Source organism: Protopterus annectens, chromosome 1.part1 (assembly GCF_019279795.1).
Source record: "Protopterus annectens isolate FY-2018-M chromosome 1.part1, PAN1.0, whole genome shotgun sequence".
NCBI lineage: Eukaryota > Metazoa > Chordata > Ceratodontiformes > Protopteridae > Protopterus > Protopterus annectens.
Window position 1 is genome coordinate 1,307,351,574 of NC_056726.1, and position 25,918 is coordinate 1,307,377,491.

General features: G+C 44.0%; 1 protein-coding gene across 1 annotated transcript in view; it reads right to left on the reverse strand.

Moving 5' to 3' along the window:
- CCHR1.PART1H18orf32 (chromosome chr1.part1 C18orf32 homolog) overlaps positions 1 to 25,918 on the reverse strand; it is a 198,404-nt gene that overhangs the window by 81,120 nt on the left and 91,366 nt on the right. The window lies entirely within an intron of this gene.

The following is a 25,918-nucleotide window of genomic DNA, read 5'->3' on the forward strand; positions in this document are numbered from 1 at the left end:
GGGTGACTAACCAGGCATCCTTGGCTAACACAGGGAGAAGCTATTGCAGGGTAAGCATCTTGAATTCTGGTACAACCAGGAAGGTGTTGAGAATTGAAAGATCCAGGATTGGGCACCAACGGCCCTCTTTCCTGGGTACCAGGAATAGTCTGGATTAGAATCCTCGACCCCTTTCTTCTACTGCAACAGGCTGAAAAGCTCTGACATTGAGCAGGGACAGTACTAGGTTTTGAGCCTCTGCCCACTGGTTTGGAGGAAGATCTGGAAACCCGCTTGGGGTTGGCAGTGAATGGAAATAAAATTTGTACCCCTGGGACACAATGTTGAGGACCCATCGATCCCGAGTGACTGACATCCAGTTTTTTGCATGAAGGGCATGTTTTCCTCCAGGGGTACAAGCAGTTGGGCAGGGCTGGGAAGTAGAGTTGAGAAGTCATTGTGTGATTTTTCCATAAGGAGGTGGCTTACCACCCCCTGCTTTAGGGGTGGGGACACTCCATTGCTTAGATCTCTGCATACCCTGAGACTGTAGTCTGGGTGGTCTGTTTCCCCTGGGTCTTGTTTGAGAAGGCCTGGAGCGGGCTGGAAAGGACCAGTGTTTTGAAGGCCAACGCCTACTGAATCTAGGTGGTTGCACTTGTAGGAATTCTTTAACAGTTTGCATAGATTTAACCTTTTCTTCCATCTTTTTAAGAACAACTTCTGCTTTGGTGTCAAACGAACGGTCCTTATTTAAAGGAGCGTCTAGTAATTTAGATTTGACATGATCTGGCAAAGTCTGCTCCTTCAGTCAAGCATGTCTTCTCAGTACAGAACCAGTAACAGCTGCCCTGCAAGATGCTTCTAGGGCATCAAAGCCACTTACTACCTTGGTATGCAGAGTGCATACACTCCGGCAATTCTTTATGTTCTGCACAATCTGGAAAAATTACCACTTTTTGTTTAATAAGTTCCATAATATGTTGCTGGTATTTCAGCATGTGAAACTGGCAATTCAATGCCCTGATAGCAAGAGTTGCAGAGGTATATATCTTCTTACCCCATCTGTCCAAAGATCTGGAATTCCTGTCCGAAGGGGTAGGATTTTTGGCTGTAGTAACCTTAATACCTTTAGGTCCCTGAAAAATGATCTCTGGGTCAGCAGTAGGATTCTTGAAAAGAAACTTGTGAGAATCAGGTACTCTGTAGTACCTGTCTGGTTTCCTAGGGGCCAGAGGTAAGTGTCTGGAGTACGACTGGATTCCATGAAAACATCATCCACATCTAGGACAGGGGGTATAGCTAAAGGCCCGTGCTGAGGCAACTCTAAAAATTCTCCGAGTCTCTTTTTGGACTGAGGATAGTCTTGGCATTCCCAATGGAAATGCTCTCTTAAAGTATGTAAGGTTTCACAAAAAGAAAACTCCTCTGGAGGGGAGGCAGAGGGAATGGATTCCTCAGCATCTGAATCCTCATTGGCAGATAAGGGCATGTCTTCATAATCAGAAAAGTCCGAGTCATCGGACGTCTGGTCTGTAGAAACTGAAGGGGACTGGATTCTTTGTCTCTTAGCAGGAGAAGGCTGGCTTCCCCTAATCAGCGTAATAAGGTCTTCAGCCATTCTAAGCATTTGTTTTTGTGGCATTGGTGCCTGAGCATGCGCTTTGGTCGTCGATTTCCTAAGCGTAGTGCATAATCTGGCCCTAAGAAACTCGGTAGTTTTGGTTAAAAATGAAGTCGTCGGTTTGATTCGAATATCGGTTGGATAAAAAAACTCCCTCAGAAGCCGGTGCCTGCACAGCGGCTCTGGACCCATCTAAGGTAGAGACATCCACTGGTTCTATAGTTGAAGCATCTCGAGGCATACCGGACTCCGAATGGGTCTCAGCAGAGGCCTGCAAATCCACAGAAGCGGGCTTCAGGGGCTGCAAAGCCGCCTCACTGAGTACCGGTGGACTGGCGACTAGCTTAATGGAAGCATCGTCGGCAGGTTTGGACCTATGCGGTCTTCCTCTATTTTCATCCTTACGTTTTTTCGGAAGATCGGTAGTCAGATGGCTTAACGAAGCCTTTTCAGAATACGGAGATCAAGAGCGAAAGAATTTAGCAACAAAGATATCTTGACGATGAATGGTTCGGGCGTTAAACAAGGCACAAAACTGACAGCAAGGGACATCAGGGTCTGGGCCTAAACCGGTGACACAGTAAGAATGAAAATCTCTGTGAGGTATTTGCTTTCCACAGGCAAGACAACTGTTAACTTTTTCTGACATTGGTTAGAGCAAGAATAAAGGATCCCCAACGGGGTACTTGGCTTTAGAAGACTTCAGGATTATTCAACTCGAAAATGAAAAATTCAGGTAGCGGCCAACTGACACTTGAGAAATGCTTCTGCTTCGGGCTCCTCCTCGGCAAGAAAGACTGATGTAATGGCATCGGTTACCTGTTTTTATACCTCTGACGACCTGACATCATAGAAAAAGTGACAGCATCCGATGCAGAAATACTAAGTCTCTGGTACTTGGGCCGACTGAGAGCTACCTGCAGGCAGATAACCCAAGTGTGATGACTGCAAGAGTGAAACACGAAGAACATCATTTGTTGGATCAGATTACCTATTTCATGACACTTTTTGATCTCTTCTGCAGCAGAGGGGTCAAACAAAATCTTTATCCATGGGTGAATTTAATATCTCATTTTAATGTTATCTGGGAGGTTCTACGAATGCAGCCATGCAAACCTTCTCAAAACATTATCAGTGGCCACAGCCCTGTAAAACGTATCAACGGAGTCATACACATACTGTAAACAATGAGTAGTGACTTGTGCAAAAAGGAAACAAAGTTATTCAAGAAGAAACTGCAGATAAAACATTGCTCATACTTTCACAATTAGTCAGAACAACTTTAAAATTGGGGCCTGACAATTCAAATTTCTGAAAATAAAAGTTGCAGAAGTACACACTTTTTTCACACATCTATAGTTTTCCATCTTTATCAGAAAGAGCAGGACTGGAGCTGATTAGGTGCTTAACAGCAGTGGGATCAGCTATGGCTATAGCTGATGGGTCAGGTTTGGGAGTAGTGTATATAAATTTAAAAGACTGAAAAACTTAATACATACAAAAATAATAAAGGGAGGTATTGCCATTAGGGCCTGTAGCTCCGAAACCCTTCTTGCTGAGGTAATTGCCAACAGGAAAGCTGTCTTCCATGAGAGAAATTGCAAGTCAACTGTAGCTGCTGGCTGAAATGGAGGTAGAGTCAGTTTTTCTAGGACAAAATTGAGGTCCCAGGCTGGCACTGGGGCCTTTCTTGGTGGCTTAATGTTCTTGATTCCCCTGAGGAATTGCCTTAGTAAAGGGTGTGAAAAAACAGGAGGGTCAGTGTTGTATCTAGCTGAAATAGCAGATGCATGTATCTTTATGGAAGAATATGAGAGGCCGTTCTTTAACATATCTGCCAAATATTCCAAGATGAGTGGGATGTTCAACAATGATGCATCATGTCCCTTGCTGGTATTCCAATTGCTGAATCTTTTCCACTTTGCTAAGTAAACCTTTCTGGTGGATGGTCTTGAGCCTCTGTTAGTATCCGCTGAACTTCCTTGGAGAGAGATAGGCTGAAGTTATTTATGGGATCTCCCAGGCTGTTAGCTGCAGTGTCTGAAGATTTGGATGCACTGCTTTCACACTGTTTTGAGTCAAAAGTTGGGGCCATTGGGGAAGGGCCCACCTCCTGGTGTGACATAGGCTCCGTAGTAGTGGGTACCAGTGTTGTCTTGGCCAGTCCGAGCTATTATGATTCCCTTCGGGGTCTCTGCTTTGATCTTTAGTAATACTGAGGTCATCAGTGGCAGAGGTGGGAATGCATAGATTGTTAGGGAGTTCCAGTTGAATGAGAGGGCATCTATTTTCCAAGCTTTTGGATGGTATGTCCTTGTGCAGAATTTTGGTAGAAGATGGTTGAGGTGAGAGGCAAATAGGTCCACTTCTGGCTTGCCCCATGTCGAAGTGAGTTGTCTGAAGGCCTTCGGATGTAACCTCCACTCGTGTGGATCTGTGAAATTCCTGCTTAGGCTGTCCGCCAACACATTGTCTTTTCCTGGAACAAACTGGGATTGTAACTGGATGTTTAGGCTCAGTGATTTCTCCCAAAGATGCACTGTCAGTCTGCAAAGGGGGTAAGAGTGGGTGCCCCCTTGCTTGTTTATGTACCACATCACAGTGGTGTTGTCTGTCCGTATCAGTAAATGGCCTTGCTGGAGTTGGTGTTGAAAGGCCTCGATGGCATGCATTACTGCCAGCATTTCCTTTTGGTTTATATGCAGATGTGTTTCCTTTGGAGTCCATTGTCCTTGTATACACCTGCCTTCCATGTGCGCCCCCCATCCAAGGTCTGAGGTGTCTGTGGTCATGGTCTGTGTTATCTGTGGTTTTTTGAATGACATACCTATGTTTGCCTGGCTCACCGAGGCCCACCATAGAAATTCTTTTTGTAGGCATGGAATGAGCGGTATGATTGTCTCCAAGTTGTTGCTGTGTTGAGACCAAATGCTTTTTAGGTACCATTGAAGTTTTCTCATGTGTAGTCTTGCTAATGGAACCAGGAGAATGCAGGATGCCATGTAACCCAGGGCCTGTAGGAATCTCCTTGCAGTCATCTGGGTGAGTTTTGCTAAACCTTTGAAGTAATGAGATAACTTCTCTTGCTTGTCTTCTGTCAGGTAAGCCATCTGAGAGGCTGTGTCTAGTTTGGCTCCTAAGAAGATTATTTGCTGGGATGGCTGCAGTCTTGACTTTTGGAAGTTGACTGTGTATCCCAGAGCTTGAAGTAATCGTATGACATAATCCAGGTTTTTTGTCAACATCAATTTGTCGTCCGCTTGTATGAGGCAGTCGTCCAGGTACGGGTAAATTAGTATCCCCTGGAGCCTGCAATGAGCAATTACTGAAGCCAGGCATTTTGTGAATACTCTGGGCGCAGTAGATAAGCCAAATGGCAATGCTGAGAATTGATAATGCTCTGGCCCTGCAAGAAATCTGAGGTATCTTCTGCAGCTGTGTCTGATAGGGACATGCAGGTATGCCTCCTTGAGGTCCAGAGTAATCAGCCAAGACCCCTTGCCCAGCATGGGAAGGAGTTGCTGTAAAGTCAGCATTTTGAACTTTGGTACTATGAGAAAGGTGTTTAATGCGGACAAGTCCAGTATTGGTCTCCATTGAGATTCTTTTCTTGGAACAAGGAACAGTCTTGAGTAAAACCCTGATCTTGTTCTTGTTGTGGAACTCTTTCTATTGCTTTCATCCGAGTAAGCAGAGTGATTTGCTTGATAGCCTCTGCCCTCTGGTGTTGTGGTAGGTTTGGCATGCCTTGTTTTCTTGGTAAGGTATGAAAATGAAACCTGTACCCTCGGTCTATAATGTCCAAAATCCATTTGTCCTTTGTCAGTCTGTGCCAATTTTCTGCAAACAGAGATAATTTCCCGCCCAAGGGAGCTTCTATTTGTTCCCTGGTAGGCGGTAGTAGAGGAAAGTCATTGAGATTGTGGTTGTGGGGCAGGTGAAACCCCTGCGTCACTTCTTTGGTTTCCTGGCTGCCATTGTCGTCCCCTGTAAGGGCCTCTGTATTGGCCTCTTCCTCGGCCACGTCTGTTCTTACCCCTTTGAAACTTTTCTGGCTTAGGAAAGGACCAGTTTTTTGAAGGCCAATTCCTACTGAATCTGGGGGGTTGAACCTGGAGGAAATCTTTCACCGTCTGAACTGATTTTGCTTTTTCTTCGATGGTCTTTAACACATCCTTAGCATTCGCACCAAAAAGCTTGTTCTTTTCCAAAGGTGCATCCAGAAGTTTTGCTTTTACATGATCTGGTAGAGGTTGATCTTTTAACCAAGCATGTCTACGGATGACTGCCCCTGTCATAGCTGCCCTACATGAAGCTTCCAGTGCATCATATCCACACTGCAGGAAGTGATTGCTAACTTGCTGAGTGTTATGTACAGCTTCCTGCAAAGTCTTCCTGTCTAAAGGATCAGGAGTGGCTAATGTTTTTTGTAAATCTTCTAACAGATAATCCTGATATTGTAACATATGAAAAAGGCAATTTAAAGCTCTCATAGATAAGGTAGTGGATGTGTAAACCTTTTTGCCCCATCTCTCTAATGACCCAGCTTCCCTGTTGGAGGGCAAAGGATTTTTAGAGGTGGAGGCTGAAACTCCTTTAGGCCCCTGTGAAATAGTTTCCAAATCAGCAGTATGGGCCCTGAATAAATGGGAATGAGTTTCTGGGACCCTGTAATACCTGTCTGGCTTGGCTGGAGCAGGAGGAAGGGAATCAGGGGAAGCACTAGAATCAGAATACAAATCATCCAGAACATTAAGTACAGGAGGAATAGCTAAGGGCCTGTGCTGGAGCTTCTTAAGGAAAGTCCTAAGGCGTTTCCTAGAATCAGAATATTCCTGACCCTGCCACTTGAAATGTTCCCTCATGGAGTGCAGCACTTCCCCAAAAGAAATATCCTCAGGAGGGGAGGCAGAGGAGATGGAATCTTCTGCATCCGAGTCCTCATAGGTCTGGAAGAGCTCTTCCTGGCTATCAGAGTGGACAGAGCCCTCAGAATCTTCATCTGAAGGAGTAGGGTCAGAGGGTTCAACCCGGGGCCTTTTATCAGAAGGAGGCTGGGATCCTCTCTCAGGATGGGCCTGTGAACCTCTAATCATGGAAATTAAATCAGCAGCCATGGACATAATTTGTGTCTCTGGAGTAGGCTGAGGTAAGGATTTAGAAGTAATATGCTTTGTTTTGCTGGCTGCCTTAGCCCTAGTGTAGGCCTTAATAGACATGGCCATGGGGGGCCTGGCAGCTCCACGTGCAGGAGTGACCTTGTCTACAGCAATGGTCTCGGGCATTTCCTCGGTTTCGGTATCCGGAGGAAAATCGATAACTGGCGGAGTAATGTCTGGAATCGGAGTCGTCGGTAATGCGGTGTCTTCGGTTCGGAGCGGTGGAGAGACCGTCTCAGAGGGAACCGGAGCACTCGCGCTAGGTTTTGGCGTGGAGTCGGAAGTAGACGGGGGCTGAGGATGTCGGTCCCGGTCTTTGCGCTTTTTGGGAGTTTGCGATGTCTGAAGATCCGACGGCATGGTGTAAGCAAATTTATCGCCGAAAAAATCTTCAGTGAACTCCGCCCGGCGCCTGAGAGTGCGCTTGTTGAAGCGAGCACAGGCTACACAGGCCGAGACGTCGTGGTCTGGGCCCAGGCAAGGGAGACAGTAAGAGTGGAAATCCTTATGAGGTATTTGTTTACCACAAGAAAGACAATTGTTAACTTTTTCAGTAATTTCTGACATCGGCTGAGGCAAGAAAAGGTCCCCAACGGGGTACTTAGCTTTTTTGATGACTTCGGTATCGAAGAATACAGGAGCTGACCGACCGGCACTTGCGAACTGCTTCTGCTTCGGGCACCGCGCGGCAAGAAAGACTGAAGAAAATGGCGATGGCTGATGCTTATGTACTCCAGCCGCTCTGACGTCGGAGAGAAATGCGACATCAGCCGACGTCAGACCCAGACTTTAGAATCCGGCCGACCGAGGGCTGCCTGAGGCAGGACAACCCACATGTTATGACTGCAGTTGCATTCTTGAAGGACATCTTGAATGATGAAGAAAAGGTTGTGAAGGGACATCACTCTGAACATAGACACCATCACAAACAGGTTTTGGAAAGAAAGTTCCAGAAATGGTCTCCAAGCATTTTCTTTCTTTGTTACTAAAAACATCCTTGAATAAAAACTTTATTCTACCTTGGAAGGAGGAACTAGTTCTATCACTTCCTGGGACAACATGTGATGAAGAACAGGTGGAGATGAGACTTTTGGGTCTGGTGGAGGAGGAATTACTTCCTAGAAAAGAGGAATTTCCTCCTACTGCTGTCTGTAACCTTGATGAATGACATTCAGAACCCAGTTGTCTGTGAAACTATCTGTTACTAAAGAGAAAAGTGGAGATTCAGATTTTCTGGAAGGGAAACCGGTATGGGAGGATGGGAGAAAAGGTCCCTAAAACAGCCATTCTGACTTTTTGGAGTGTCCTTGGTTTTGGGTGGTTCCTGAATTCTTTATGGAAGCACCTTGCCATTTCTTTTAAAAATGTATGCTTACATTTTGTTGAGACTATTTTGTTTTTGCCAAAATTGGATGAGGCCTTAATGAACCCCTTAGAAATTTTGGAAAAGGAGGGGTGAAAAATCTTAGAGATCCCCTGCATACCCTCTCATCACACTCTTTGATCACCTCGGCAGCACAGGAACCAAAAACTAAATCTCTAATCAAAGAAAATTTTAAAATCTCATTTTTATCATTTGGGAGATTCTGAGAATGCAGCCAGGCAAACCTTCTCAAAACAGTACCAGTAACTATAATTAGTATCAAGGGAGTCATAAAAATTTAAGTTATGTACTCACCATGACTATGCATCTGTATTGTCCATTTTCATTCTTCCTGAACATATGGTCAACGGATCCAACCTCGTATCTGACTCGGGCACATTCAACTCTCAAACTCCTCCCTCTTTCCATAAAGTCTAGTGCATCCCCAATACCTCAGAATGTATTTTCTGCCTTTAAGATCTTAATATACAGTATAAGAGAAGAGAAATTAAACCACGGCTCAAATCTGGATCTCCAGGTTTCCAAAGATCCATCAGGTCACTCCATAAGATGACACCAAGGGGGAAGGAGGGAGGGGAGTTGAGAAAGAATGAAAATGGACAACACAGATGCATAGTTATGGTGCATACATAACTTTAGCAGGTCTGCTTCTGGAAATTATGTTTGATCTGTAATGAGTAATAAAGGTATGGGCATTAGACCAGGTGGCTGCTGCACAAATATCAATGGAAGTTCTAGACCAGAAAGCAGATGAGGTGGCCATGGATCTAGTTACGTGGTTTTGATAGAGAGAGACCTTGCTGGGAATATATCCAGGGAATGCAGTTAGTTATCCATCTAGCCAATGTAACTTTAGAAATAGAAGAACCCAGATGACTAGGTGAAAAAGTGACAACCAGCTGGTCTGTTTTTCTCTTACATTTTCGTATGTGTAAACAGAAGCGAAAAATTGCCTATGCACATCTAAAGGATGCAGCATGTATTCTCCCTTGTTCAAAAATTTTGGTAAGACTGGCAAATGAATGGCTTGATTTATATTTGATTCAGAAACCACTTTTGGTAGGAAAGAAGGATTGGTTCATAATGTAATACTGTCTTTATGAAAAACAATGTAAGAAGCTTTTGATAAAAGAGCCTGCAGTATGGAAAGCCTTTTAGTAGATGTAATAGCAACTAAAAAGGCTGTTTTCCAAGAATGGAATTTTAAGTCAGTTTTTGCGGAAGGTTCAAAGGGTTGTTTAGTTAAGCCTTGAGGTATTACTGTTAAATCCCAAGGAGGTGAAGGATCTTTCACTCAGGGTTTGAGCAAGAAGGTGTCCTTTAGAAAAGCCTTACACAACTTGGAAGCAGCCATGGAAGAAGTATTGTCTCCCGAGAGAAAATCTGATACGGCTGCCAAATGTAGTTTGACTGTAGAAAAACTAGCATCTTCTTTAAAAACAGAAGCTAAAAATCCAGCACAGAAGAAATAGGGGCAGTAAAAGGATCAATGTCATTTTTCAGGGCCAAAACTGAGAATTTTTCCATTTACTCTTGCAAATTCTCTTAGTGAAATCGTTCTGTGAGGACAAAAGTAAATCACTAACCAGGGAATTTAGCCTGGGCTGTCTAGCTATAAAAGGAACTGAAGAAACCATGCAGTTAGTTTGTGGGGCTTGGAAACTGGGATGTTTTATCCCCAGGGATGTGAGAAAAGGTCTGGATGGGGGCCTAGTATTTAACAATAAAAACGAAGACGAGACCAAAGGAAGGGGTACCAGACCTGGTGGGGCCAAAAGGGAGCAATAAGGATAACAGAGCTCTTCAACTGACTAGCTTTCTGCAAGACTTTTGGGATCAGAGATACTGGGGAATAAGTGTAAAGGAAATCAGAGGACCAAACGTGAACTACAGCATCTCTCCGTAACTCCTTCGAAGGAGGGATCTGGACAAAATACTTGCTGCATTTGTTGTTGTGGAGAGAAGAAAATGATTGAGCAGGGTTGGACCCAATGACGGAAAATTTCTTTCCACCACCAACTGATTGATAGACCACTTGTGAGGCATCAGAATGGACCTGATGAGTTTTGTCTGGTAGCACGCTGAATTTCCCTGGAATGTACGTTGCTACCAGAAAATGGATGGAGGAGATTGCCCATTGCCATACTCTTAAAACTTCTTGGTAGAGGGGGGTAAGACCGAGTTCTCCCTTGTTTGTTGATGTACCACACCACAAACATGTTATTGGTTTGCATTGCAATGGTCTCTTTAGGGAGAAAATCTTGAAATGCCTGCAATGCTGGCAGGATTGCTCTCATCTCCAGAACACTGATATACAAACTGGTCTCGGGGGTGGGGGGCATGTGCCTTGGATTATCCTCGTCAAAAAATGCTGTAATTAAATCAATAGGTGCTTCAACAAAGTATTAGTTTAAGGGTGTGCACACTTATGCAACCAGTTTATTGTATGTTTTTTATTTTTTATATTTTCCCCCCTAACAGATTTGTTTTTCAATTGAATTGTACAGGTTATAGGTCACATTAAAGTTGGGAAAAGTTTTGAAATAATTTATTGCGGTCTCATTTTTTTACATCACAAAAACCTGGCATTTTAACAGAGGTGTGTACACTTTTTATATCCACTGCATTGTCTTTTATTACTTCTGTACCATTACTATTATTTTGCTTTTTCTTATATGTATTTGAAAAAATAGGAGCATACTTAGAACTCCTATATTTCAACACTTCCTGTTTCATGGTCAGGGCTTTATTTCTATAACAGACTTCCTTTGAAAAAATCAATGACCATCTGTTCCAACTGTTCTTCTAACATATCATTTTGTCTGTTCAGTTTACTAACTCTGGATATCTGATTAATCATGATGTTATCAAATATATAGTTAGGGTGCATACTATCTCTGGCTAACCAAGTGATTTTTTTTTTTAACCTTTTTCCTAAATAGCGGTTTCTAATTGATCCATTGGACTTTTCTTTAGAGTAATATCTAAAAAGTCAATGATTCGATATTGGATGTTTTTCTTAAACTTTAAAAAACAAAGTAGTGGTGTTTAAGTATGTTATGAAATCATCCAGTTTTATTAAAGAACCATCCTATTTAAAGAAAAGGTCATTGATGAACCTTTTATAGAAAACAACTTTTCTACTTAAACATATGTCTTGATTAGTGAACACTGTCCTCATTTCCCAGAAATTCATAACTATGTTGGCATAAGTATTTGCTACAGGGGTGCCCATAGCTACCCCTGTTTGCCGTTTATAATATTTATAATAAAATAAGATAACATTACTCTCCAATACTAAGGTAATAAACAATATAAAAGGAAATATAGCATTTCTGATTACAGTCTTGTGGTTCTGGTACAGCTTCTGTTTCTTTACTACATCCTTCAAAGCTCAAAGAAGTAGGGGATGGGTGAAGGTTCTGGAAACGTCCTGTGTAACAGCTCACAGTATTTTCTGGGGGAATGAGAAACCTCCCTGTTCTACCTTTGAAAATACTGGCACATTCTGGAAATAGTCTCAGGGAAACATGAAACCTTCACAGACCAGTAGCTCTCCTCAGAGTCTGAATCAGAAATCTGAGAAAAGTCTGTATCTGTCCCCTTCATCTTCCTGTCCAGATTCAGAATCATGGATCTCTTCAGGAAGTGAGGTATCCCTCTTACATTTACCACAGATGACCTTATAAGAAGGATCATTAGCCTGAATTAATCTCTAAGCCAGACCCAGTAAACTACTCCTGTCTAAGGGAATTTGAGGAGTAGATAAATGCTTAGTTTTCTGTTTCTTTTTGACAGGAAAATGTGACAACAGTGTAGCAGCAGCTTCTTCCAAGGATGGGCACAACATTCTGATAAAACAGAGAAGTCTTTCTTGTTCCCTCTCCCAGGACTAATAAAAGTGGCTCTCCTTTGCCCACTGAGGCAACCCAGAGAGCCTCAGAGGATGTGGCTAACACCCAGTCCATAGTGGCTGCAGGTGCTACACCAGAGGGATTCGGGGTAAAAGATGAATGGTCTGCGAAACAACTAATGGCTGCAGCAGAGTCACTCACCTGCAGCTGAAGCAAATTGCTAGCTTGTGGTGGCAAAGGCTCTTTGCTTAACTTTTTCTTTTAATGGCTGGAAGGACTGAACATGGGAGCAGCAGTCTGTTCCATGGTAAAGCCAAAAATGGTGCCTCTTTCTTGGGGAAAACAAGCAGCAAAATCCAGTAAAAATGAAATGTCTTTAAAGGTCAATTTCTTCATACAAAAACACAGTTAAAAAGCACTTTAAAACAGTATGCCATCCCCAAAAAGTAAATAATTTTTCCACAGAAGAAAATAGTTTATGATTACTTTAAGCAACTTTTAAACTGACAAGGAAAAAACTGCGCTGTCATTTAAAAGTACAACACTGCCTCGTGAGAGTCTATTAAAACACAAACTCCTGGGTTTAAAATAACTTTCCTGAATAGGAAAGTATTAAACAAACATTTTTTGGAAGGTTTTTCTCCAAAGGAAACTTATCTGCCCAGGAAAGGAACACCACAAGCCGACAGTCTGTCCTTGAAAGCCTCAGATGAGCATAATCTTTGCCAGCAGGAAAGCTCCAAAGGGTTTGCACCCAAATGTGTTTTTGGTCAGTTTAGCTCTCACCTATGACAGTTTGACACATGGAAGGTGCCCTGAAGATATGGGAACTGGCCGGCTGTTAATTTTTGGCAGGATACAACCCACATAGCTACGACTACTACAGCAGTGATCAATGTGATGAACATGTTTAGTATTTCGACTCCAACTGGTGCTTAGCAAAGGATACAAAAAGAGATGACCATCTTCCCTTAAGGACTTGCTTCTGTGCATGTAATATCAGACCTATCTATGGACATCCATGGAGTGAAAAAGATTTTAACCCAGGTTAGCAAAGGCTACAGAGATCACTGACAACTTGGTGGACCGGTTCTAATTGCTACTTTGGACATAAGGGACATTTTACTCTCTACAACTGCCCTTCCTCCATATTAAAAAAAGAATTAAGGTGTTTAGACTGAAACAGACTGAAGCTCTAGAATTTTCCTGGCATTAGTTAAAGCTTCTAAGGAAGGAGTTTTCCAACACATAATTTTTAAGTCAGCTGATACTGCACACTCAAAGGGATGAAAGCTCAGTTTCTACAGCATGAAATAAATGTTCCAGCACAGTTTCTAAAACTTAAAATAAAATGTTACAAAGCGAACCAGGATTTCCAACTTGGGAAAATTATTGCAAGAAGGCTCTGTATACCTATAAGAAAGATACAGAAGTCACATTTTGCCTTGCACAAAAATTAGAGATGGTTGCCAGAACTTTTTAGCAAAAAGAATACCTACAACAGAATCAACATTTCAACAAGTAACACAGCTCTTGATGAACAGGAGATAAGGGCATCTTAACCCCCTACTAGTAGCCCAAACAGAAAACTCCTGTCAACATTTCGTTGTCCCTCTGTTGGGCAAATACTCTTTGGCACACTGAAGTTGGCTGTCACTGAACTGGCATAGCCATGTGGTTAAACTCACCACATGTAGTTCTGGGTAAGAGCAGTGTGTTAAGGAGGCAAAGCCTTAGTAGGTTCTAATCTGTCTCGACAAGAAGAGTACAATCAAAATGACTTTGCAGTCTGGCCTTCCATAGGAACCTCAAAGAAAATGGAAGAAGCACACAGGAAGATAACTATACTACAGGAGGGCTAGAGTGTCCCTTAGCCAACCTCCTGGAGGAGGGATCGGGAAGAAGAACCTGAGACAGATGGTGCTTGGTAAAGACTCAAAAAGGTCACACCCCAGGAAGCTCCAGGGACAAAAAGACTTATCTTGTCACTGATATGCTTGGAATCCCACTGTAGAGCATAACTTTGTAATGGGATATCATCATCCAGCAGGCAGTGCTGTACTAAAACGTACAGTGCTACTAAATGCCCACTGCCACATCTACATGGCCTTAAGGCAAAGAGAATAAAACTGCACATTTTCTTGTTTACTTGATGTATCACTCTAATGCCAAGAAAGAATGCCTTGTGGAAAGGAAGTACTAAAAGATTTGCAAAAACAACAGGACCTCTCATCTCCAGTAAACAGTACAGGTGAAAAACTGAAGGCTTTTGGGTTCCATGGACTGTCTACCCACAGTAATGCTCCCCACACATTCTGAAAGATGCATTGGAGTCATGGCTACCTGAAGAGTTTGAATCATGATGGAGTGCCCTAAGCAAAGATTTGAAGGATTCAGACCAGACAAAAACTAAATGCTCTTAACAGATGGACAGGATGGAGAAGGGAGTAGCGGACTCCTGGACAAGAGCCATTTACAGAGGTCTAGGGTATTATCTCAGTTTTGTTTTAGCACCAAATCCCCCAAAAAGACAGGAGACCTCAGACCTACTATAGATTTCAGCACACTAAATACATCTGAGTGTCCTCTGAAATGGTAATGGTGCAGCCCATTTTTCCATGTCTCTCCAGAGCAGAATGAATATGCTGGGGACTCTCTCTCTCTCACACATATACACACACACACACACACACACACACACACACACACACAGTAACTTTACCGATCATGTACACCTCAGACATGATTTTGATGATTTTGACCAAAAGAATACACAACACCCACAGTTAATAAATTTTAGCTCATTGCAGGTAGATGGAAGTAATGCAATCCCTTAAGTAAACTCTTTCACACACACGCACTCTCTCTCACACGCACTATTGCGCTCCCGCGCACACTCTCGCACGCACACACACTCTCGCGCTCTCGCACACAAACACACTCTCGCACGCACTCTCTCACAAAGTCTCACGCACGCACTCACTCTCACGCTCTTGCACGCACACACACACTTGCGCTCTTGCACGCACACACACTCGCGCTCTCACACACGCACTCTCTCACGCACTCTCACGCACGCTCACACTCACGCATGCACTCTCACGCACTCTCTCACACACACATGCACTCTCACACACGCACTCTCACACGCGCACTCTCACACACGCACTCTCTCTCACACGCACGCACTCTCTCTCACACGCACGCACTCTCTCTCACACACGCACGCACTCTCTCTCACACACACACATTACCACTTGGATAAAGTGGTTTTCCAAGATCCAATCAAGATAAGCAAGGGAAAAATATATACCCCAAATATCCTACAGGCTAGCTGGCTGACTCGTATCAATATAACCAATTCACTGTGACTGAATACTACTGATTAAAAAAAAAATAAATACATTTTCCCCCGCACTTGCTTGCAATAACTTGCACATTCATTTTTGCTTTCTTTTCAGTTTACATCAGGCATTAGCCACCTGACACAGGAAAAAGGATGTTTGCTACGTTATCTAGTAGCCCCTACCGTAGCTCCATTTCTACCTCCTCAGAAATACAAGAGCACATGTAGTACAGCATAACAACCTCATTCTCAACAGGGAAGGAAGTCTAAATGCTGGGCTATTTTGAAAATTATCCAAGCAGAGACAAAAAATGATTTTTTTTAACAAGAGATATAAACAGAACTCCACATATGTGCATTAATGTGATTTACTGAATGCATGTAATTCCATGACAAGAAATAGGAAAGTTGGTATTTTCGAAGACCCCTATGTTAAGGCTTAAAACAAACAGAAATTTACATGGCAATGATCAAATCCAGAAACAGCGGAAAGGTATTATCATCAAGAACCTTGCACTACATCTTCCAAACTGCCAGTGCTGCAACTTCCTAGGCCTCCCTTTTGGGCAAGGATGACAAGCATGGTAGGCTATCTAGCTCTCACCCTATGAAGCCAATCTTCTGAGAAGTGATTAGAGAGAACTTTTTTCATGGTTATCATCATTCGCACCCACAGGAGTATCCACTCACTACAATAACTTCATCAGGGAGTTCCTTGACATAGCTAATAATTGTCAGCTGTGGAAACAGTGAAAAATGTTGAGATTCTTCTCTTGCAAGGCTTTGGCCACCACTGATAACACATTGGTAAAATAATGTTTATACCTAAAACAGCCCAAAGGCCAACATTGTATTGTCTTGAAAATAATCCCACCAACAGTGAAATGGAAGAAGCTTCTGTATAAACATTACGCAATGATGCGTCATAAGGCACTTGCCATTTTCAGTGACACCACTCAGGTGTGCTGCACAACATAGGCACAACTCCCTGAATATTAAAACACCTTGCAGAACCAAACAAAGGATGCACTGACGTAAGTCAGCAAGGTCTAAAATAGGTTGGAAACTGCCCACCCAACTCCAAATGAGGAACAGGCAGGAAAAGATCCCCAGCACCCATTCTGAATACAAGACTGCCTCTATGACCCCTTCCAGCAGCACAATCTGGGCTTGTCCGATAAGTTTCACAGAACAGTCTGGTCACATAGTGGACACCTTTCCAGGGAAGAACTAAAGAGCTTTAAGACATGGCCAAAAATACCACATCCAAACCCACAGGTTCTTTGCAACATCTCTCCAAGCTGCACAGAACTCTAAGAACAGACCGCAGAGGACAGTCACAGATCTCACTCTTGACTGCCGTGCCTGCAGTCATTCTCTTGATTAGTTGCCTTCCTTGAGTGATTAAAAGGATTCTTCCCGTTACAGAGCTGGTTAGGTCTACTGCAAGGACCTCAAGGGATAAAGAAGATCATTTACAGCGGTAAGGGCATGCTTCCTCCTCCTCAGAAGGCCTTCTACAAAATTAAGAGGACTGTCCAAAGACAACTTCCTCCTGAACTGCACATCCATCCCTGAAGGAGAACAAGCTCAACCATGTCATTCTGTGTAGACATATTCCTAAGTGTATGGGTTCTGGGCAATGAGTTAGCATAATCAAAATTACAGAAGGGCAAATGGTAGTGTATTATGGAAACTGCAGAGCATCAACCTAGTATTCCCTGAGCCCAGAGTCACAGACAAAAACTTTTCCAAAGCCCAATACAGCATGGATGACTGAAATGTGAACAGATGGGATAGGAGCCTAGGGCCTTTAGTTAACTATGCAACTCCGAAGTGCACTACTTACACACTTTTCCACAGGTTTAAACTTTGTCTGATGGCAGGCTAGCAAAATATTCTGATGTCAAGAACCTATGCTGGACTTACAAGAACACACAGCACTCAACTCCTGGGTGCTGGATAAGGTATTCATATTTTCAGACAGGGGCTTATAGAACATCTGCCACGTTCACAGAGGTTTTAAAAGCAGTGCTTTTGGGGTACAATAATGGATTCCTGATCACTAGCTCCTCCTTCTTCCTCATATGAGCACTTAGACATTTCTGGGAGAGGAACAGAGTACAGTAGAGGTCACAAAGGAACTCACAAGATTAGAGTTTTCTTAGAAGCTATGGTCACCTGAATAACTGTTGTTCTTGTCTGTTTTTGAGACAACAAGCTCCAGATAGTCAGACTCTTCACAGAAGCCTGAAAGGAAGGAAGTACATCTACCCATATCAGAAGTGAGACCAGGCAAGTTTGCAAAACGTCATGTTGGGTGCTGAGCAGAAAGGATCCATCACTCAGGAGTACATATACTGAAGGTGGTGAGTGGATGAGACAGGCATGTGCCAGGCTATATTTTTACGGGAATCATCCCACACCCGCAACTCGCTCCCAACAGATAAAGCATGCTTGATGTTATACACTCTGAGCTGAAAGATGTGTAGATAATGCCCAGTTCCTCTGAACCAATATAAATAAATTCTGCTAAGCCTTTAACTGATCCCTGGTTGGATAACTCAAGTGACATTTACTGGGGACCAAGCCACTAACCTCATAGCTTCATCTGATAAATGGGGATGAATAGCACATATTCTGTGGCATACAATGCAATGGAGGTCAAAAGTGTGCCTCCTAGGTATCTGCTGAATCACAAGATGGGCAAAGGCTCTAGACATCACTTGTTGAGGATAGTCTCAGCACTTATGGAGTCTAGAAGATCTGTTTTAACAAAGTACATACCTCCAAGCGGCTATTATGGTGCTCCAGCTAAAACCTGGGGCTGTGAATGGGATATTCCTGTTAATCCTCATGCAAAAAACTTTCAACTGTTAACATCTTCCTGGCAGCAAGACAGATCAGGATTTTCTCTTTTTTATGTCTACAGGTGGGCAAGTTCAAAACACTGGTACTCATGCAAGCATTTGACATCACGTTCTTCCAAGGAGAGCACCTGAGAACTACAAAGACAATCTGAAGTTAGGATACAGCACCAAACAAAGGAACCTTTCACTGAGGTACATCAAGATTGAGACTAGAACTGTGCACGCATCAAAAAAGAACTGGTAAGCTCAAAGTCTACATAGACATGTACAGTCAATATGTGAGATCACAGGATCTATGTCCCCCTCAGAGGATGGAAGCTCCTGAGAAAACTTGCCAAACTGTAACTGGAGCAGACAACACATTTTGCTAAACAAAACCATCTAGTAGAAAGTCTTCTTGCTTTAACTAAGCTTTCTATAATCTCTGAAAACTACAGCAGCTGAAAGGAATAAAGTGAAAATCATCCAAGCATAGATCTACAGTTTTGAATTGTGGATTTATTGCTGACCCTTTTGGCTTGAGATATTTTTCTTAGTAACAAAGAGAAAGAAACACACTGAAAAAGAGATGACATGCACAATGTTAAAAGGGATTCTGGTAGGTTGTGATTTCTTCTTTAGCTGCAGGTCTTATTTGAATTTCCCAAAAGTGCACTTAGTTGGTCTTAAATAAAATATGAGAAAACTTTGAAGCTGCAAACTACCGTACAACAGTGTAATGCAAGAACGAGGCAGTAAGACAACCATTTACATACAATATACACAGTGCATAATTATATGTTCAGCCAACTTAGAGTTTTCAACTGTAACACAATAAACTTGCACTTCTAACATTTTTAAATCTGTTTCAGTGTTTTGAGAGACTCAGGGCAGTAGAGAGTTTTTTTTTTTTTTTAAACAGATGCCCAAAAGAGGGAGGTCAAGTACATGAAAAGCTAAACAGGACAAATAAGATCCATAAGGACAAAACATGAAATAAAAATCAGTTTTCAGCAGTGATGGTAACCTTTTCACAGTGATCTTACACAGCCTTAAATGACAGAATGGTAAGGTACAGCAGCTCACAACTGTGCAAAGTAAACAGAGACCGAAGTCAGAAAAAGAACATGAAAATTCCTGCTTTTTTAATCCATAGGTTCATATCAGGCTGTTGATCAGGTAGATCATGTACAGCCTAGCCTCAAGATACCAGACTGTCAGTACCCTGCAACATGAATAACTACTAATTTTGCTCCCTTTCAATGATGGTTTGAAGGGCCAGACCAGGCATGCATTTATGGTTTTACAAATCAACAAAAGCAAATTTACAATGTATCATTTCTCATGGTATCATGACACTTCTTTTCAAAATGAAAAGCCAAGCCTATTTTCAGCTATTATAAGAAAAAAGAAGTTATGTCTTACCATAATGTTCTACCTGTGTTGGTAGATCTTCATTCATTACTGATAGGACTTCAGTTCCGTCCTCGGAACTGACACGGCAGGTACCAAGCTTGCGCCAGCAAAAACTCTTAGCTAAGACCTACCCACAATACCCCTCTCATAGTCTCTTCAGATAGAGTTTGCCCACCCTTATAGTACAGAAATAATGATAGTAGGAGGCTCTGTCTGAGCAGATACCTTAATTAATAAGGAGATCCTAAAGTCCACCAGGAGTCCAGGCAGGGGGAAGGAGGGCGGGAAGTAATGAATGAATGAAGATCTACCAACACTGATGGAATGTTACAGTAAGACAAATTCTTTATCTGATCTTGTAAATCTTCATTCATTCCTTACTGATAGGACCGAATCCCCAGCTACTTGAGTCCTGGGTGGCCCTACGGAAGGACATTGCTGACCACCACAGAACCAAAAGATGCTCGTCACCTGGAGGCCAAATCCAATTTGTAATGAATGATAAAGGTATGAGGTCTTGCCCAAGTGGTTGCTGCACAGCTATCATCCATAGTGGCTCTGGAATGAAAGGCCACTGAGGTAGCTATCGATCGAGTAGAATAAGCCTTTATTTTGGAAGGCAAGGACACTTTGTTTTGATGGTAGATGAAAGTAATGGCATTTCTGAGACAAGAAGATAAAGTCATTTTGGAAACAGGCTTACCCATTCTGGGTCCTGCAAAGGCCACAAACAATTGATCGAATTTTCTGAAAGATTTAGTTCTGTCCAAGTAGAAACGAAGTTGCCTATGAACATCAAGGATATGCAGAAGGTATTTCCCTCTATTTAAATGGTGGGAAAAGAAAACTGGTAGGTCAATATATTGGTTAATGGAAAAAACAGAAATTACCTTGGGCAAAAAGGAGGGGTCAGTACGTAGAGAAACTATCTCCCTATGAAAAATCAAGTATGGTCTCTTGACACTCAAGGCCTGTAACTCAGATACTCTTCTCGCTGAGGTAAGGGCTACTAGAAGTAGAGTTTTCCAAGACAACAATTTGATATCACAGGAATTAGAAGGCTTGAAGGGAGGACTTGTTAACGACTGAAGCACCAAAGTCAAGTCCCATGGCTCTATAGGAAGCTTAACAGGAGGTTTAATCTGTAATACTCCTTTCATGAAGGTTTTGCAGAGTCAGGGTGACATAACAGAAGAACTGTAAATTCCATTGTGAAAGTTTGCAATAGCTGCTAAATGCACTGTAATTGTCGATGCTGAAGCTCCTGCATGCAACAGGGTAGTGAGGTATTGTAGGATCTTCTGAATATGCATGGAAAAGGGATCTATGTTATGTTCTTTGGCCCATCTAGAGAACTAGTCCACTTACTGGAATAAATTTTCTGGTGGAAGGTTTGTGCAAAGCCAGAATGATTTCGCGAACAGGGGATGAAATATCAAGTAGCCTAGCAATCATTGGAAGTGAAGGAACCAAGCTGTGAGCTTGAGGCCGTGGAGATTGGGGTGAATCAGTCCCTGAGGATGAGACAGCAGTCCTTGGGATTGATCCAGGATCCACGGGCTGTGAATCAGTTGAGGCCATAGGAATGTGAATCAGACTTAACGGGGCCAATAAGGGGCAATGAGGATCACTTTGCTTCTCAACCTCTGAACTTTCTGTAGAAATTTTGGGATGAGGGGAAACGGGGGAAAGGTGTACACTACACTCTGGGGCCAATCGTGCATCAGAGCATCCTTCGGTGACTCCCCCCGAGGGGGGATCAGGGCAAAGTAGCTTCTGCATTTGTTGTTTAGGAGTGAAGCCAACAGGTCGCACCAAGGCCTGCCCCAGCGGTGGAAGATTTGAGCAGCTATTATCAGATTGAGGGACAGCACTTGTGAGGCTTGAAAATGTTCCTGCTCAGATTGTATGCAATAAGATTGGAACTCCCGGGAATGTGCATTGCTATGAAAGCAGTTGGAAGCCATTGCCCACTGCCAAATTCTCATGGCTTCCCGACATGGTTCCTCCTTGTTTTTTGATGTACCAGACAACTGACATGTTGTCCGACTGAACTGCAATGGTCCTGGAAGGAAGGGATGTGTGGAACGCTTGCAACGCTAAGAGAACTGCCCTCAATTCCAGGACATTTATGTGCAAATTGGCATCCATAGGGGACCAGGTGCCTTAGGTTCATAGATTAGTACTAGGCTAACTGCCCATGTGGGCTATTATAAGACTAGCCAATTACCCCATGTCAGAATCAAACCCTGCACCTTGTGTTTATAAGGTAAACACTTTAACCATTATGCCAACCTCCCACCCCAAAATAAACAGCCTCTGCAAGGCTCAAACGCACGACCCTGCACACCACAGACAAAGTGATTTACCTCTAAGCCATCTCAGATGTACATGTTGGACCATCTTTTCCTGGAAATGCACCCCTCACCCTAACAGGGAAGCGCCTGTGGTCACCGTAGCCCTGGGCTGGGGAACACAGAATGGTCGACACCAAAGATTTGTTTCTGGCTTCATCCACCATAGCATTTCTGTATTGCAAAGGTTTGTAAGGCATATCATGTGGTCGACTGAGTGGGTTAAGATAGACCATTGTGACGAAAGGAGCCACTGTAATAGTTTCCTGTGCAACATCGCCAGTGGTACTAAGGTAGTGGTTGCTGCCATACAGCCTAATAGCTGTAGTATAAGGCTTGCTGGTACAAATTTCTGTGGAAGGAGGACTTGAATCTGGTTTCTTATTTTTGAAAGCCTGTGAGGAGGAAGGGAAGCTTGACAGGATGTTGTGTCAAAGACCGCTCCGATGAATTCCAGTGCTCTTGTTGGAGATGTGCGATTTGTCCATGTTGATCGTGATACCTAGGTGAAGAGCAAGGCCTTGAGTGCAACAGAGACTGAGAATGAGAATATTCTTGGTTGTGGCAGTAAGGAGCCAATTATCTAGATACAGAAACACCTGGAATCCTTGTAGTCCAAGATGAGCTACTATGACTGCCATACATTTGGTGAACACTCTGGGGGCTGTCGAGAGACCCAAGGGCAGTACCCTGAACTGACAGTGATTGGCTCCCAGACAGAAGCGGAGAAATCTCAGGGAGCATTTGTCCATCTTTATGTGGTAATATGCATCTTGGAGGTCTAGAGAGCACATCCAGTTGTTCTTCTCCAGAAAGGGGAAAATGGACTGTACCATGACCATCCGGAATTTTTGAAGTTTGATGAATTTGTTTAGTAAGCCAAGATGCAGGATTGGTCTCCAGTCCCGTTTTTTTGGCACTAAAAAGAACGAGGAAAAGCTGGATCCTCTTTGGTCTGGTGGGACTAATTGGAGGACTCTTTCTTAGCAGCTTTTCAATTTTTAAGGCTGCAGCCTCCCTTTGACCGGGTGGAACATCGGGGATTCGTTTTACTGGTCTGGGAGTAAGGTCGAATGGGATATGACAGCCTCTGGATATTATTCTCTGCACCCAAGCATCCATTGTTACGAGTTGCCAGGCCTGTAGGTGCAGAGAAAAATCGACCCCCGACTACTTCCAGAGAAAAGCAATCGGGCCGCTGTTCAGGAGCGCTGGAAGGGTAGGCCAGAGAAGGAATCTCTAGCTCCCTCTGGAAGGGTCGGCCAGAGAAGGAATCTCTAGCACCCTGGTTGCATGGACCCCTCTGCCCCGAAAGGGGCATCTTCCAGATGAGTTGCTTCCTCTGCCCCAGGGGGATTGCTTATCACGAGTGTCATGAAAAGATCCTTGGGACTTCTTGAACCACAGTTTTCTTCCCCTCTGATTCCTGGAGTAGAATCTCTGGGGGGGGGGGTGGAAAAAACGTATGCCCACGACAAGATCTTTCCATCCTTCTCACTACGTGATAGTGTGTCTTTTACTTTGGGACCAAAAAGGGAAGATTCGTCAACAGGCGCACTGACAAAAGAAGATGTAAAGGGGTCCGCGAAGTCACACAAATGCATCCAAGCATGCCGTCTCATGACGATGCCCGATGCGGCTGCTAGAGTTGCCCCCTCGGTAGTGTGAGAGATCAAGCACATCGAGGAGTTCGAGATGGATTTTGGGGTAGCTAGCTGAGAGGCAACAGTATCATGCACCTCCTCAGACAGTACCCCCACCAAAGAGGCAGACATTTCTGAGATTAGTTCTCTTTGGAGGCGAGTAAAGTGTGCCAGGTAATTCAGTGACCGAATGGCAAAGGTCGCTGAAGCGTAGGTTCGCTTCCTCAGTCTGTCCATAGTCCAAGACTCCCTGTTCGGGGGATGAACACTGGAATTATATTCTGCCAGTTCCCGCTTGGTGGCCGCTGCCACGACCATGGAATCAACTACCAGCTGTTTGGACCAGTTGGACTGGTCTTCAGGAGTGGACAAAATTTTATCTGGCCTCCGGGGGACAGGTTCAATATTGTCTGGGGCCTTCCAGGCATGCTGCACAGTAGGTCTAATGAGCTCATCTGCAGGTGGGGTCACCCAGGAAGTAGATGGTCGAGCATGGAGAGCCTGCAAAAACACTAATTCCTCCAAAGGGTTGGAGAGCTTCCAGTCTCCCCTCTGCTTGAAGATCTAGAGAATGTCTTCAAATGAGACGTCTTCCAGGGGAGACCGTGGGGACTGTTCTCCCTCATCACAATCGGGGTCTTCGGTTATGGATTCCTCAGGGGACTCAAGATGCTTCCTCTTGCAAACTTTCTTCCGGGATGGCTCCCCAGTGAGAACTTCTGAGGAGGACTCCGGAGAAAGGTTTCCTTTCAAGGGAAGGCCTTGCGGCTCCCATGCTCTAGATCCCAGAGTAGGGGGTTGGGACAGCTGCATGCTAGGGGGGGGGGGTTTCTGGTGTCGATGTCAATGGTGCCAACTGCAAGCCTGTTGAAGCAAGAACCCTCTCCATCACCTGGAAAGCAGGCCTGCCCGAGGAGGGATGGGAGCCTGGAACAAAGAAGGACAACCTCAGAACCGGGGTCGCACCCCACCCGGAAGAAGCCGCATCCAAGTGAGGAGCCCCGAGAGGACCGGTAGCCGCCAGGAGAACCGTGGCCGTAGGTGGTGCCACAGAAATAATGGGCGCCGAATTAGGTGCCATGGTGCCAACAGCTCAATCACTGCTACGAGAGTGCGCCAGTTCCAAAGGAGCTGTTGCACCAAGACTAAGTGGTGCTGACAAGGAAGCCTCCACTGTTTGAGCTGAGACAGAATGCACCGGGAGAGCCATCAGTACCAAAGTCTCTGAGACCTGGGAGGAGGTCGGAGGAGGATAGACAGGTGAATACGCCGTGAGAGATTCCGTTCCAAGAGGGAGGGGAAGACGTAGTCAGGGTAGGTAATCCTCTAGCTGCCAAAAGCTGGTCCACAACCCTCACTACATTTTGTTCCAAAAGACTCCTGGTGGATATGAAGGAAGCTGCCGATGGAGATTCTGGTCTCTCAAGAAATGGACTAAACTGTTGTCCCAAAAAGGGGTCATCAGAGGGAGAATACCTGGTTCTGGGAAGGTGATCGACCTGTGGAACCAATGGTGTCAGTATCAGTGGAGCCGTGTAAGACACCGGCACCGTGGCCTGGGATGGTGCCGATGCAGATACAGTGGTCGCAGCTTGCGTCATAAACAAGGTCAGCACCGAGGGGGATGGTGCCAAAGCTGGTACAGTGGTAGGAGTCTTGAGTCAGAATCAAGGGTGGCACCGAGGGAGAAGACAGGGAACCTGGGTGCCAAAGCTGTCTGCGCCAAAGGCACAGGAGAAGCCCGGTGTCGATTCAGTTCTGACGAGGATGGGGAAGTCGGAACTGAAAGACTCCATTTCTCCTTATGCTTTTTCACATCCTTATGCTTAGGAGGTGGTGAGACCTACATCCCAGAAACAGCCTCTGCGAAGGGTGACTTCAACATACCTTTACAATAAGTTTGTTCTTGTGTTCAGCCAATGTATGGTTGCTGAAGCTAGAACAAATATCAAAAGAAACGTTAATGTGATCATCGCCCAAACAATAAACACACCGGGCGTGACCGTCAGAGTTGGGCATCTTACGCCAGCGCTTAACACAGTGCTTGAACCCAAGCTTGGTCTTATCCAACATTATAACGCACTAGTACTACCACACAATAAAATAAACTTCCAAACAAGAAGATAAAGGGATAGCGAAAAAAAATTTTTTTTGTATACAGAAAGCTAGGAAAGAGTACCAACAATGGTACTAATACCAAAAAGGTAAGAGAAGGGCCTACTAAGGTAAGGAAGAGGGAGGAGTACCAACGATGGTACGAAAGACCTACCAAGGTAGTAGGTAGGGTTTAGTCAGAAAATACAGAAAGTA